General features: G+C 45.6%; 1 protein-coding gene across 2 annotated transcripts in view; it reads left to right on the top strand.

Moving 5' to 3' along the window:
- The first annotated feature begins 10,293 nt into the window (after window positions 1–10,293).
- Window positions 10,294–12,147, top strand: part of SQOR (sulfide quinone oxidoreductase) — a 51,898-nt gene continuing 50,044 nt past the window's right edge. The window contains exon 1 of one of the 2 annotated variants that reach the window (XM_017545350.2): window positions 10,294–10,664. The gene's annotated coding sequence lies outside the window, so the exon portion shown is untranslated. The remainder of the gene's footprint in view (window positions 10,665–12,147) is intronic. The other variant, XM_037744501.1, reaches the window with a different exon arrangement.

The following is a 12,147-nucleotide window of genomic DNA, read 5'->3' as shown; positions in this document are numbered from 1 at the left end:
AGGTAACCCAAACAACTCCTATAAGTAGGAGGTAAGTAGAAGGTAACTAGAGTAGCTTAAGAAAGCAACCAGATGGCTTAACATGTCACCAGGGTCTTTCCACCCACTTTCCCTTTTTATGGTCTAAAAGGTTAGGCGTACCTTGCAAGCCCTGAGATGTACCTTGTCTCGCTACTGCCCAAGACTGTCTACTATGTAAGTTTCCCCTGAATATGTTTTTGGCTACCTATCAACCTGGAGTGGTCTGTCTCTTTCTTTGGTCTGAGCTTCCCCTCTGCTTATGGAGGCAATTATTGTTCCAGTAGGGAGTTTTCCTAACACGAGAGTAAAGATATTTCTTAATTATAAATGCCAAATAAGGAATATTACAATTAAAAAAATGAATTTCTGCAATTCAGAGATGACCAAGGAACCTGTAATCCTTGGTTAATACAAGCCACTGCTTCCATGCCTAATTATGTATTTAATTAGACTAAAAAATAATGATAACAGGTCTAGAGATTTTAGAAATTAAATGAGCTCAGAGACAATGAGTGAGCTGGAGTATACAAAAATAGATGTCATGTCTGTTTAGATTTATATCTTCTCCATCAACTGGGGGCTGCTCAGGTCTCTTAAAAATAGCTTCAGGAAAAGAGGTAGGCAGATCGAGAGCAGGTTCAACAGAAAATCCCGCGCTCAGACTTTTTAGACAAAACACAAAAAGGATAATGCTGCCATCTTGTGGTATTGTTCCCCTAGTTCTACATATTCTAGTAATGTCTCAACTGGTTTGATGAAGTTCAGCCGGCCTATGCCTTTTTTCTTTTTTGAGGCGGCCTTGCTCTGTTGCCCACACTACAGTGCAGTGGTGTGATCTCGGCTCACTGTAACCTCTGTCTTCTGGGTTCAAGCGATTCTTGTGCCTCAGCCTCCCAAGCACCTCCCAAGCTGGTGACTACAGGTACCCACCACCATGCCTAGCTAATTTTTTGTATTTTCAGTAGGGTTGGGGTTTTGCCCTGTTGGCCAGGCTGGTCTCAAACTCCTGGCCTCATGTGGTCTGCCAGCCTCTGCCTCCTAAAGTGCTGGGATTACAGATGGGAGCCACCGTGCCCGGCTGGCCTAAGCCTTTTTAACTATAGCTTTTTCGGCAAGTTAGGATTTCTTTGTTTAAACAGTGAGATGTTTGAAAGTGATCTATTTGAAACATTTTATAGGATTTAAGATATTTTCTAACTTTTTGAGTCTTCTAGTTTGATATTTAGGCTTGAGGTTTTGATCAATTAATGACCAATTAATCTGTCATCTTTTAACAACTATGCTCAGAATCCCCATTTAAGAAAAACATTCCCAGTCCAAAGATCTTGCTGGGATCCCATGTTTTTCCATGCTTGTATTCATCTGAGCCTATGATGTCAGGCCTTAGTTGGTTGGAGATGGGGTGGATACCTGGCCAAGAGTAGCCAGCCCATGGGCTGGTCAGTGATGAATTGGCCTGGCAGGGGAAACTCTGCCTGGTTGGAGACTGCAGGAAATCTCAACGGCCTAGTCAATTACTGTCTTGGACATATGCACTAGAATAGTTAGAGCAAGTCAGCCCTTTAGTAATTAAATAAGTGAGAGGGCACACAGATGCTCACAGAGAGTGGCTGAGTATTAAGTGGAGATGAGTGGCAGGTCCATGAACTTCTGCTACTAAAAGTGGCCAAAGTAATCAGCTTCCTCAAAATGCCTTGAATTCTGAGCCAATTTGCCTGTATGAGCTGTGTGGGACTTGAGAGCTAGACTTTTCTTGGGTTCCATGGGATTTGATTACTAGGCTAAGGTTCTTGTTCTCCACATTTTCACAAACATTTTTACAATACCATCCTCCTGTCCCTTACAAATCTCTATTAATTGCAACTATAAGCTTATCACTGCCTTTTAGGTTATTCTAGTAAGTTACATTTTTCAAAATGTTTTAATGTGCATTATTTAATAATGAGGATCCTACATAGGAGTTTATGTATTTCCATGTCTGCTAATCCAGGAATTCAAGGACAAAAATATCAATGACCAGCATAGAGATGTAATCTTGCTCTCAGCCACATACCTGTTTACTTTGTTTGCTGGGTGTTTCCCTTATTTTGTCCACTTTCTTTTCTTATTCTTATGTTTGGCTGGATTTCTAATACCAGATCTACTTCAGCTGCTTCTCAAACCTAGAATTCAGAGCCCCAGCTTTGTTGAGCATCTATTATATTTCAGTTGCTTTATACATGGTATCTCTTAACAGGAGCCTTAGGAGGTAGCTGTTGTTATTGCCATTTTACAGATGAGAAAGCTGAGACATATTGGGTCTGATAACAGCTCAGGATCACACAGATATAGGTGGTGGGGCTGGGATTTGATTTTTGGAAAAACCCAAAGCTACCATCTGGAAGGTGAATTTTCTTAAGTGGGAGACCCTAGAAGTAGAGAGAGAATTGACCTGAGGAATTTAACTTTAAATATCTTGATAAAACTGTACCCAAGATGGGAAATTATGGGGCAACACCAATTTATCTGCCAATTTTCTTTATCCACCCTGATGATATTGGAAGAAAATAAGTGGAGGAGGCATGAGTTTCTCTGTTAGGAGAGAGCCTAGTAGTGAGGACGAACAGAACTGTTATTTTCCTGCAAGGTTGCTTTAATTCTAGACAGACTCTAAAACTCCACACCTCTAGGGATAGAAACAAGCAACAGTGAGACTGGAGCTGGGTGAGAATTGGCTCAGGAGCCTCTCCTTGAGATGACAGTGATGCTGATCGAGGGAAGACAAAGCTGCTAGGAGAAATTAACAACGCCAAGATGGTTAGGACGTTTCTGTTAAGGCAGGGCTTTTTTGAGACATTTCATCTCCACCACCATCTGGAGAAAGCTATCTTTGATGCTGCCTTCCTGGGCCTGCATTTTCTGGGTCTGTAGCATTCCGCTCAGCTCTAGCTCTTTTGTACCTTCATAGCTTTGGAGAAAGAGCATAGCTAGTACTAGAAGCCAAATTTTTCTCACTGGAGAAAGTTTCCCTTAGGGATAAATGTGAAGACAGGAGGTGATCCCTAAGACTTCAGGCGTCAGTGTTCTGTGACATCACGGCTCTTGCTGCAGTTGCAGCTTCCAGGCAAGTGCAGTCATTGTAGACGCGTTGTTTTTGGTTTGTAACCACCTTACAGCCTAGGCCTCAAGTGAGGGATCCTGAGGTCAGTAAATTCACCCTCTCAGAATGGAGGAGCAGGGAGTAGACTGCTTCTGAGTCAGAACAAGTACTTCTTTCCTGTTTGGATTGCAAGTATAATAGCAAGGAGAGAGGAGGTGAGGCACACAGGAGTCACTTTGTCCCCATGCAGTCTGCCTGGGAGCCCTCTTATTCTGTGGACTCAGAAGTCACTCTTCCTGAAAGCAATGTCATCCTGAGCAGCAGCTTGTGCCACCGTACAAGTCAGACCTGTTATTAAAGATGCAGCCTGGAATTGAAGTCAGGCTGTGTTACACCCATCCTGGTCTTTGTTCTGGCTCCTATGGTGACCTGAGAATATGCCTCACACCTCCAGCCACAGGGAGCAGAATGGCCTAAGGGCTCTAGCTCTGTACTCTGAGACCTACCTGCGTTTGCACCCAGGCATGCTTCCTACAGGTGCTCCTAGCAAATAGTTAAGGCTGGCATGGATACTAAGACAGGTCCATTCCTGGAAGACATGGGACTTCTCTGACTGGTTCAAGGACTCCCTGTTAGCTTTGGTGAAGCTCTGCTTGGTAGTTTAATGCTTCTCCCCAGCCGTTCTTTTTTTCTTCACTCAGGCAGATAACACAGATAAGAATAAAGAGGCTGAAGGAAGTGGATGTGTTGGAAGGGCTATATTATATAAGGCCAGGCCAGGAGCAGTGGCTTCATCCTATAATGCCAGCACTTTGAGAGTCTGCGGCTGGCAGACTGCTTGAGCTCAGGAGTTCTAGACCAGCCTGGGCAACATGGTGAAACCCCGTCTCTATTTCTGTAATAAGATATTATATTTATTTTAAAATTAAAACATACATAAGGCCAAAAGACCCACCAGAGAATGTGTCCTATGAGAAGGCACACAGGAGACAGCATTCTCTCAGCCATCAAAATGCACTGATTAGAAGGACACCAACATCACTAAGAAGTTCTGCAGGCCGGGTTGATGGTAGGAGTGGCAGTTACAATCTAAGCTTGTCAGTCTCTGTGGGCATGATGGGGGCCAGGAGGTGGCACTTCCCTGGCAGGAGCCAGGAGGTTTTAATTACCTTACCCACCAAAAGGCAGGGTTTGAAGGGCAATCACTGGGCTTTACCAGCAGGGGGTTGTGGAAATGGTTAATGGAACATGGTGTCTATTTTGCACTGAGGAGCAGAATAGGCAGACAGTCAACAAAGATGCTATTAGCATCTAACAGGGTCAAAAAACTGTTCAGGTAAGGGCTAAATATTTTAGACTTTGCAAGTAATATGCTGTTTGTGGCAACTGCTCAGCTCAGCTGTTGTAGCACAAATGCAACCGTAGACGATCTGTAAGCAAATGAGCATCCCGTGTTGTAACAAACCTTTGTTTAAAAAAATAAATGATTGACTAGATTGGGCCATCAATGGCTCCTGAGCCATCATTTGCTGATCCCAGACCTTTTTTTTTTTAAGCAAATTGGAGGAGCAAGAGGTTGAAGGCAGTCATTTCAATAAAAAGTCCTGTTCCCTCACCCAGTTCCCAGACTTGAGTTAATTTTTAGATCTGGACCCATGGACTAGAGAGGTGGCTGGAGGAAGAACCCTGCAACATGATGGCAAACATGTACTGTGATGATTCCCCTGGTCTCCTCAAAGGGACTTATGGCCATTTTCTTGGGTGACTATACACTAAAGGGAGAATAATCAGACATTTATAAAATGATTGGACAGGCTGGGTATGGTGGCTGAGGCCTGTAATCCTAGCACTTTGGGAGGCTGAGGTGGGCGGATCACTTGAGGTCAGGAGTTCAAGACCAGCCTGGCCAACATGGCAAAATCTCATCTCTATTAAAATATAAAAATTAGCTGGTCGTGGTGGCAGGCGCCTGTAATCCCAGCTACTCGGAAGGCTGAGGCAGGAGAATCACTTGAACCTGGGAGGCGAAGCTTGCAATAAGCCAAGATTGCGCCACTGCACTTCAGCCTCGGTGACAGAGTGAGACTCTCCCCCCATACACACGAAAAAGTTACTGGACAAAGGGTCTGAGTTGCACTGATACTAAGTGATCGAAAGAAGCATCATGGCCCTGACGTTAGAGCAGGGTTTATGAGGACCAGCTAAAAAATGGGGTGCTGGATAAAGTCCAGTTTACAGTGGGCCCAGGAGGCCTGCAGATCCATTCAGTGGTCATACTGCATCTTTTCCCACCACTCACACCTCCAACACCGTGGGAGTCAGCTGGCGGAACTGACTGCACTGTGGCTTGGACCTGCGGCAACACCCTTTCCTGTTCTAGCCCCACTCAAGCCAGCAGCTTTGTATGTCACCCAGTTTATGGGCCAGAAAAATATCCCCCAGGGGTGGAATATGTTGTCTCCAGAACACAGAGGCCTACAGGCACTGCCTTCCTTCTTTTAAACAGGGCTAGAAGATACATCGATTTGCTTTTTACTTTAGAATAGCCTATTCCAGAATACTTCCAACCACCGAACCTCCAAAAATCTTACTGAAATGACCTGTTCTGGACTCTTCACAGGGTTTATCTCCTACCCTCTGAAATGCATGCATCTTATCAAGGCCTCCAGCCTACTGGCCTCTCTGGCTGATCCTGTCTAATCAGTTTGATGTCATCTCACTGTGATGGATCAAAGTGATATGTTCTTGGATGTTTAAGAGGTCCAGATCTCTCAGACTATCTTATAATAGGAGGTGGGATAGGTAATATAACTCTAAGGCAAAGTGTAAATTAATATTGTTGGAGGTTTTTCTGCCCACAGAGGCTCAGCCAGCACTTCTATCTGGAAGCTTAAGGAATGCTTGATCCACAGATGTGGAATCTTATATAGCAGAGCATCCAACCAGGGAATCTACTTCAAGTGAAGGAGGCGTGGGAGTAGGTCATGACCATGGGATTCACTGGTTGTAATATGAACTGCACCGCCCAGAAGTAACTGGCCTTATATAGATTGTTGAGATGGTCTCAAGTTACAACTTAAATGCCAGCTCTGAGAAAAGATGTGAAAGAATGAAGCGACATCTTTCAGGACATGGTACATTAATTAAATCAGTGACCACTATATGGTGCCATGAGGAGCTCTGTGAATTTGTTAAATCTAGGCTTGAGGTATCTGATGACCTGGAAAATGTGTGCAGTTGGGTAGTGGACACTTGTTTACATAAGGGAAGTTGAGATAACATGAGTATTGTACTAGTTTGCTTTACAAATGCTCCCAAGGTCTCAGGTGAAAAAAGATTTAGAGTTGGATAAGCACTTGGAATCACAGGTTGAAGAGATTATAGAGAAGTCTGGTGAGGAAGGAATGCCTGATCTTGCCCATGTCATGCACATCTTGTCTGCAGAAAATATCCCAAATTTGCCTCCTGGGGGAGGCCTTGTTGGCAAGTGCAATGTTATTGAAGCGGTTTATAGTAGACTGAATCCACATAGAGAAAGTGATGGGGGTGCTGGAGATCTAGAAGACCCATGGTAGCCTTAAAAACCTTCTAAAATGCTTTTGATTCTGAAAATTGGGAGAAAAAACTTTTAATCACAATTTTCTTCAATACAAGGGGAAAATATTCTTGTGGATTTCCAACGTTTTGTGGTATGAGCAGAAAATCATTAGGATTTCCATCATTTGTTCCTGTTTGTGTTTTCTGACAGTCGCCGCTTGTAGCATTGCCTGTACAGGATTTTTTGACAACCTCAGGCATACTCATTACATCTATATTGAACTTTTGGCCCTAGAAACCAGTAGAGTTATTTCACCACAAATCAACAATGTGCCTGAGGTGCATGGGAAATAATACCTATTATACAAGGTTCAGGAATAGTTAGCTATATAATTAGCTATTATACAAGGGTCAGGAAACTAAGGGATGGAAGGAGAAGTGGCCCCACTCACCATTATTTCCGTTGGCCCACATACTACCATTCCCCAATGCTCCACTGGGGGATTTTCTGCTTTCATTCTGTGCAATTCTAGGCTCTGCATGATTGGAGGTCCTGATTCTCAAAGGGAACACCCTCTTGCCAGGAATATAATAAAGGTCCCACTGAACTATAATTTGTGACTGCTGACAAGGCACTTTGTACTTTTTGTGTTCAGGCACCAGCAGGCAAGAGAGGAATTGGTATATTAGCAAGAGCAATGAACTGATCATTAGGGGAAAGTAAGTTTATTTACAAGATAGAGCAAGGAGAATATGTGTAGGACTCAGGTTTGGCACCTCCTATACACCCTAGCCCCATTATAACTGTGAATAGACAGATGCAGCAACCCCAGCCTTAGAAGAGTATAGTTATCGTGAGTTCTGACCCCTCAGGAATAAAGGGTTGGGTTACACCACCAGGTAAGCCCTGATCTTCCTCCTGAGCCTTCCCTTCCTTGCAATAAGGATCCCTTTCTCTGTTCCCTTTTCTATTTCTACTCATTCCTATCGCCAATCCTACCTGTCTATGTGCCTGCACATCTTCCCAGAGCCCCGGTTTGGATTTGTTTTCCTTCTCCCGGATGTTCTTGAATTGGGGTGTGTTCCGCTTAGTGCCAGCTCCTCCTATCACTTCCTCTTCCCACACTTTAATGATCCTTCTTTCAGTTTCCCATATCCCCAAGTACGCTTTTATTCCTCTGCAAACTTCACATGGGTAGGAATCAGACTTGATTGTTTTCAACAGTGTATGCCTAGACAGCAGGCACAGGGCTTGCTGGACACAAAAGGCAAGGACTCAGAGAATATCCATGAGATGAAAGAATGACTACGTGAGTAAGTGAGTCAACTCTCAGTCCCCTTCCTTGTTGTCTGATGGGCAAGTTACAACTTCTGCTCTCCTTTGAAATGTTTTCTTTTGTATTGGAAGGAGGGCTCTTGGGTGAAATCGTGGAATAAATACACTGGAGGCTTTCAGCATGTGGGATATGGTCAGGACATGTTTCTTAACTCCGAATCTGATTCCACAGCCACCAAGCTCAAACCACCCAGCAAGCAGCACATCTCCTGTGATTCCTCCCTGCGTGCATCCTTCCCATTTAAACCAGGGTTTCTTGACTTGGATGTGAAGGGTGATGGGAGTGGGAGGTGAGGTGAAATATTTTGGAACTATAGGAGGGGGCTTTTTATTTGTCATAAATTTCGGACAGAATCTATTGACATTTAGAGAGTGGGAACCAAGGATGCCAACCTGCCATGGTATGTGAACAGTGCCATATAACAATAAACTGTCCTGGCCACACATGGTGGCCCACTTCTGTAATCCCAGCACTTTGAGAGGCTGAGGTGGGAGGGTGGCTTGAGCCCAGGAGTTCAAGTCCAGCCTGGGAAACTTAGTGAGATCCCTTCTCTACAAAAAATAAATAAATTTAGAAAAAAGTTATTTGGGCAAGAGGGTACATGCCTATGGTCTTAATTACTTGTGAGGCTGAGGTGGGAGGACTGCTTGAGCTCCAGAGTTCGAGGCTGCAGTGAGCTGTGATTGCACTCCAATCTGGGTGGCAGAGTGAGGCCTGTTCTCAATTATAAAAACAAAAAAACAACAAACATAAAACCCAATTAACTGTCTAGAGTTCTGCACAATCTCTGGTGTCCTGTCCCTTGCGCCAACATTCAAATATGCAAAAAACATTTTTTTTTGGTAAAGCTATTTAGGTTCTAGTTCAGATAAACATTATGCATTTTGCATGGTTTTAATATACAAAAGTTTCCAGGAATGGATTCTGTTGGAATAAAGAAAGAAAAAAGTATACTTTATTTTGTTCAGAGCTGCTTTACCAGAGTTATTTGCCATTTCAGAAAATCATGTTGATGGGGCGCTCATACCTATAATCCCAGCACCTTGGGTGGCCAAGGTGGGCAGATCACTTGAGGCCAGGAGTTCAAGACCAGCCTGAGCAACATGGTGAAACCCTGTCTCTACTAAAAATACAAAAATTAGCCAGGAGTGGTGGTGTACCCCTATAGTTCCAACTACTTGGGAGGTTGAGGCAGGAGAATCATTTGAATCTGGGAGGCAGAGGTTGCAGTGAGCTGAGATTGTGCCACTGCACTCCAGCCTGGGCAACAGCGCGAGATTCCATCTCAAAAAAAAAAAAAGAAAAAAGAAAAAAAAATCATGTCACAGAAGCAATGCTGCAGATGGAATTGAGTTGCCAACAAAAGTCTACAGTCTGCATTTGTAGTTATATTGTTCATGATGATTTTGCCATAGATACAGTCAGTCCCTTTGATTAAAGATAGAAAGTGGAAATTGAAAAAAATTAAAAAAGTAATTAAGCAAGGCCGGGCACAGTGGCTCATGCCTATAATCCCAGCACTTTGGGAAGCCCAGAAGGGCAGATCGCTTGAAGCCAGGAGTTTGAGACCAGCTTGGCCAACATGGTGTGAAACCCCATCTCTACTGAAACAGACAAAATTATCCAGGCATGGTGGGGCACACCTGTAGTCCCAGCTACTCAGGAGGCTGAGGCACAGAATTGGTTGAACCTGGAGGCAGAGGTTGCAGTGAGTCAAGATTGCTCTACTTACTGCACTCCAGCTTCAGCGACACAGTGAGACTCTCTCTCTCTCTATATATATATGATTTTCAAAATTCATGAAACTAAATAAGTGTAAAAGAAATGCAAATAAACTTTCAAGCCTTTTTTTTAAAAATTTTGTTTTGTCTTGTTTTTTGAAAACTTCTAGCACTTGCATTTCTCAAGTTTTAAGATTTTTGGGACACCCTGTTATTGTAAAAAGGGTTACTGAATCTGGTACGCTGGAGAAGGACTCACTAACACTTTACATCCACCTAGAAAGAGGCGTCAATTGAAGATGTCCCGTCGTGAATATGGGATGGGACACAATGTGGAGGCCAGTGGCTGGAAGCCAGCTTACCCCTGCCTGCGCGTTTTGAGGCAAGGGCTCCAGCGCACACCAAGGTTGAACCTCGGTCGCCTTCTTTGTGAAATGAGCGCGGGAATGCCTGTGTTTCTGGGCAGCCGTGGGAACATGGAGAGAAGCCCAGGGCGCACTGGAGGACCCAGTGGGAACTGCCAGGACCTCTCTGCACCCCACCCCGCCTTTGCCTGCCCGGATTACGAAACGCTGTTGGCACCCAGGGGCGGGAGCGTCAGGTGGCCTCCGTGCCCTCCGCGCACGAGCCTGCTGGTCCGCCCTTCAGGGCGCGCAAGGGGCAAGTCTGGCCCGGTAGCAGCACCCCAGGTCGGCTGGCCACTTGTTCCTGGTTCTGTGCCCCGTGAGCCCTCAAAGCCCTGGTGGGGGCAGTGACCATGGTGTCTGGGCTGCGGCGCCGGGCGGGGCACGGCGGGACTTTTCAGGACCTTTCCTGGGGGGAGCCTCGCTTTCCCCGCCTCCAACCTCCGCACGAAGGGCCAGGAGGGCGGGAGGGCGGGCGGAGCCCGGGTCCAGGCCTTGAGACCCAGAAGGGAGCGGCTGGTTTTGCTGCGCCAACGCAGTGACCGAAGGCTCCGCTCACGCCAGGGTAAGAGGCAACGGGCGGCCGATCTCGGGCCCTAGGCCAGGGGAGGGAGACTGCTGGGCAGGGACAGCGACCACCACTGAGGCTGTTTGTTGCCCCAACTCGGTGTCCGCAGCTGGGACTCCGCAGACCCGATGTGCCGCGCCCCAAGCTTGCCTTCCCCAACTCCGGACACCTGCAGCTCTTGCTGCCCTCGTCTGGAACCCGGGTCTTAGGGGACTCTTGCTTCCTTCTTGGAGTGTCAGAGCCTCAGGGCCGCGGAGAGGCCACACCGCGAGGGGCGCTTAAACCGAAGTATCGGTGGTGTTGGTGTGTGAATGTTTCTGGCGCCTTCCACTTGTTGACTGTCACTCAGCACCGTCCGTCACCGAGAGGGAGTGGGTGCTCAGAGACCCGGGGCCAGGGATTGACACAGTCATCCACTGACACTGCACGTGGGACAGAGGGGCACTCGAGGGGTCAGCTGCAGCTGAAACCTGAAGGGGAGAGGATTTAGGGCATCTGCTGAACAGGAATTGGTGGAAAGGGCAAAAGGATCTTATGGTGGAATCTGGGTTCATTTCCTTTCTTCTTCATCTCTCTCTTTTATTTATCAAAATTCCAACCTGGCTTTTTGCTCAGACACTGAGCAGAGCCCCTGGCTTTGCCTGGGCTGCCCATTGCTATAATGCAGGACTCTTGTCCATTTGTGCGCCGCGCTCCCCTTTGGCATTTCTGGGAAGGCTAAAGACTCTTTCTCAGAACAATCCTTTTTTTTTTTTTTCAGACAGAGTCTTGATCTGTCACCCAGGCTGGAGTGCAGTGGCACAGTCTTGGCTCACTGCAACCTCTGCCTCTGGGGTTCAAGCGATTCTCCTGCCTCAGCCTCCTGAGTAGCTGGGACTACAGGCACAGGTCACCACACTTGGCTAATTTTTGTATTTTTAGTAGAGACAGGTTTTATTATGTTGCCCAGGCAGGTCTCGAACTTCTGGCCGCAAGTGGTCCACATGCTTCGGTTTCCCAAAGTGCTGGGATTACACAAGTGAGTCACCGTGCCCGACCAGAGCAATACTTTTTAAAAGGTATAAAATAAAAGGAAGAGTATTATAAAGGAAACGAATTGCAAAACACTTGTCAAAACATCAAAAGAATTTATAATAACTAAGGTGTTTTTTTTTTGTTTTGTTTTGTTTTTTGAGATGGAGTCTTGCTCTGTCACCCAGGCTGAAGTTCGATTCTCCTGCCTCAGACTCCTGAGTAGCTGGGATTACAGGCATGCATCAGCACACCCAGTTAATTTTTTTGTAATTTTAGTAGAGACAGGGTTTCTCCATGTTGCTCTTGATCTCAGGCTGGTCTTGAACTCCTGACCTCAGGTGATCCGCCTGCCTCAGGCTCCCGAAGTACTGGGATTATAGATGTGAGCTACTGCACCCAGCTATAAAATAATTTATGATGTAGTAATATATGTGCCTTTAAAAAACTTAGGCAGTATTTAATAACA

The sequence above is a fragment of the Cebus imitator genome, unplaced genomic scaffold, assembly GCF_001604975.1.
Source record: "Cebus imitator isolate Cc_AM_T3 unplaced genomic scaffold, Cebus_imitator-1.0 Scaffold9, whole genome shotgun sequence".
Taxonomy (NCBI): domain Eukaryota; kingdom Metazoa; phylum Chordata; class Mammalia; order Primates; family Cebidae; genus Cebus; species Cebus imitator.
This window is presented reverse-complemented; position numbering and strand designations above follow the sequence as displayed.